This window comes from Ctenocephalides felis, unplaced genomic scaffold, assembly GCF_003426905.1.
Source record: "Ctenocephalides felis isolate EL2017-DRISC unplaced genomic scaffold, ASM342690v1 CF-g0.4_SCAFFOLD_01604, whole genome shotgun sequence".
Lineage (NCBI taxonomy): Eukaryota > Metazoa > Arthropoda > Insecta > Siphonaptera > Pulicidae > Ctenocephalides > Ctenocephalides felis.
Window position 1 is genome coordinate 29,876,855 of NW_020537758.1, and position 4,068 is coordinate 29,880,922.

The window sequence follows — 4,068 nt, forward strand, 5'->3', positions numbered from 1 at the left end:
AACTCTACACAAAATCAGCTCATAGTGTTGTTATGAACAAAAGAATTTCTGATTGACTATTTAATTGGAATTGTAATATAAAATTACTTTCAATGACTTTGACACATACGAGAAATACAAAACTTATTGAATTATAGAACATGTAAGAAAAGGCACATGTATAATAAATAAATAAAAAAAACTGAATCAATATGTTTTCCCCACAACAAATTAAATAAGAACATAGTTTTTACGCATATGTCTGCCAAATTAATTTAAAAATCTTTTATTTGCATATTAGTTGTAGATGAATAAACCAAAAATAAATTGTATTTTATGCATTAAAAATTAATAAAGTAACAAAAAATTATATTGACTCAAATATTAACATTATTTTCAGCAGATATATGCATGCAAAATAATAATAATGCACAAGCCAGAAAATATTCCACAAAAATATATACAGGTTGCTTTGTAAATCATATCGGATAAGAAAGGGACAAGTTCTCAAAGCATCTTCAAATAAATTTTTATTTATTTATTTCATTTAATATGAAAAACAAGCATTAAACATATAATTAATAAGAAATATTATTAATACAAGCATAAAAAGTAGCATGTAATAAGAACTCGGTCAATAATTATAAACTCTGTTCAGAAAATAAATTATAAGTAATATCTTATTATTTCTTTCTGTTCAATCATAGTTTTATTAAGATGACAAACAATATTGTATCGAAATAAAGATTTATAAATCAAATCTCAAAATAAATTATTTGATGTAAATGCTTTACATTAAGAAAAACTTAATGATATATATATATATATATATATATATATATATATATATATATATATATATATATAAGTTAAATATTGAATATTTAAAACGCTATAGGTGCAACAGATATGGTATGATAAATGCCTGTATATAATTCCAGAAGAATATTCTTTGACTCGCTTTGTATAAAACATGCTTTGCACTTACATGTTAAAAATCCTTTGCAGCAAATCTCAAGTACTCGACACAAAATCACTACTTTAGAACCACTGCATAGCTTTAGTCTTTTACAAGTTTATTTGATATGTTGCAATTGTCTGAGTAAAGTCTTTACACAATACACGACTCAGAGACTTTTGTGATTTAGAATTTGATAACAACAGATATGTGGTGGAAGTACTCTAGTATAACCAGGGCGTAACTTGACCCTCCAGGGCCCGTGGCAAAGTCTTTCGATGGGGCCCTACCGTGGTACTCAATTTTTAATTTATCTAATTTTGTTTAATAAACGTTAATAGTCATTTACACGCTGTTTTACTATTGGCTAAAACAATTTTAATAAATTTTATCACAATTAGCAAACGAACTTCAACTAATTTATATTTTATGGCTTTAAATCATGAAATCATACAAAAGGTAGAAAGTAAAGTATTAATTTAAAGGTATAATTATAATTTAGTCGTAATCATATAAAATTAACAAAAAATACATAAAACTTAATTTTGTTTGAAAATCAAACATGAAATATTGGTGAATATTTTCAACGTTAGAACAAATGAAAAAATAAAATAAAACGTATTTTTTAATAAAAATTTGAAACAATTATCACTTTAATTTTAGTATTTTAAAATTTGTTTATTCTGAATTTCTGATATGTCTTTTTTATCTAAACAAATTATAAAGCTTTTTTTTTAATTGATCAATATCATTGCAAACTCCTATTGTAGCAAAATAAATTTGGAACATATTAATTCATCAGAAGAAACAAGATTTAATTTGTTTAATAATAATGTCCAATACTCGATGAAACTTTGAACAAACTTTCAGTATCTTGAATATGAATTCCCAAAGTTTGTCAAAATAGGGTATTACCTTCCTGTGACGAGTTTTAAAATGGGATTGATTTTTCTACTACAGTAGTGGCGTCTAATTTTAAATTTCCAAATTCATGTCAATAATTTTCTAATTCTTAACAATTTTTTAAATATTTATAGCATTTGAAAGATCAGTGGTTTTAGATTAGTAGTAGTAGAATATTACAATGGAAAACCAATAATAAAATAATTGTAGTGTGCAAACTCTAGTAGGCTTAAATATTTTTAATGTTATTTCGTTATTAGATTCAAATCTTGATAAAATATTCCATCTTTTCATATCATGGCCAATATAATTGAAAATTCATAAATTGTTAAAAAAACGCGAAAAAATATGAAGAAACCAGTGGATGTGTTCTAACACGAATTAAAATCCTTTCGTTTAGAATGTGTTGAACCGATTATAATAAATAAAATTAAGAAAGAGACTAGTCGGAGTCTACATGTCAGAATTATAATTTGCTTCTAAAAGTAAACTTTTAATTTTCAAGACCAAAAATAATGTTTGTATTTTCTGCGATAAAAAACCTAAGGTAGCTCTTTATTTAGTAAAGGCTTTGAATATAATAAATGACTTCATTGTATATACATATAACTCATGCACGTAGCCGTTAAATGATTTATATTAAATGACATAACTATAACAATAATGTATTCTTTGAATATTGAGCAGGAGCGTAGCTACCGCCGTATCAGCCGTATCAAAAATACGGGGCCCCGGGCCAGAGGGGCTCAACGAGCGTAAGCTGAAATTGATGAAAACTCTAAAGCAAAACAATGATTCATAAAAAAATAAATAATTTGGACGTAGTTAGCCTTTCATTTTGTTATCAAGAGGTATTCAACCTCAACTTGTAAACTAATGCTTTAAAAGAATTTATTTCTGCTGCAAAATATTTGAAAAAGATTTTAAAAATTTGTATGTGCTTCACGAATACGATGATATTCAATATTAAAATTAAAAAAAAATACGTAAAAACTTTAGGACAAAATTTCTACCAGAACAGTCACTATTGTTCCAAGAGACAGAAACTTTAAAAAATCTAAAGATCAATTCAATTTTTCGAAAAAAGCTAAGGAGAGAATATTTTTATCTAAAATCATTTATGAAAAATTCAGAAAATTATAGAAAATTAGATAGAATAATCATTAGAATGATAAATAACTATTCTTCTATTTTTATGTATTTTTATATTTTGTGATAAAATATTGCTTCTTAAGGGAGCCCCCAAACAAATTTTGATAAGAGGCCCTGCGAAGGCATGCTACGCCACTGATACTATTCGATCTTCGGCCGAATATAAGTTCGATGCAAGCCTGGTCGAATAATTAACTCCGATTTTAAACTTAAAACATATAAAATATAAGTTTCAAGAGAAATAAAATTTATGTACAATTTAAAAATGTATTTCCGAGTCCGCAGTTTCCTGGGCCGGGCCCCCCTTAGGTCGAAGGCCGTGGCATTTTGCCACCCACGTTACCCTATAGTTACGCCACTAAGTATAACCCACAGAAGCACATATATAAATTATACTATTGATAATTGCATGTAAATAATTAATGGATACATAGGCGCTGGAATTGTTTAATTATAAAATTGATTCAAAATTGAGACACTTATCAAGCGATTCAAGTTACATCTAGGCACTTCCACGCATATCCATTTTTTCGGCTTTTAATTAACGTTTCACGATAATTTTATTATATCAAAATGATCTACTAAATTAATTACACGTTTTGATGCATAAATTAAATAAAACTAAACTCAAGGATTTAATTAAAAACTCATTGTTAATTCACGAAAATCTATTTGACAATTCATGTATTTGAAGTTACCAACATGTGTCAAAATATTTGTCGTCAGTAGTATAATTTAGAGCGCGAAATTCAAACTTTAAATTTAAACGTGAATGCAAAAAAGTGAATGGATCTATTTGAAATGTATAGCAATCCAAAAACTATTCAAATCACATATCCAAAGACTATTGTTTCTACTTTACATTGCACTCTAGCATACGCCAACACAGGCCACACCGAATCTGATTTTTTCGGCCTCATGATCTCTTTGTGTATTGAATCTAAATTTGATCTTTGTGCTATCTTACAATAAATAAATTCCTCAACGCGAACAGCACTAATGCTATCCGTTTTTTGTCCTGAGGTATGATTCGAACTAGGTACCTTTTTGGCACGAAGCCATCACTGCACCAATTA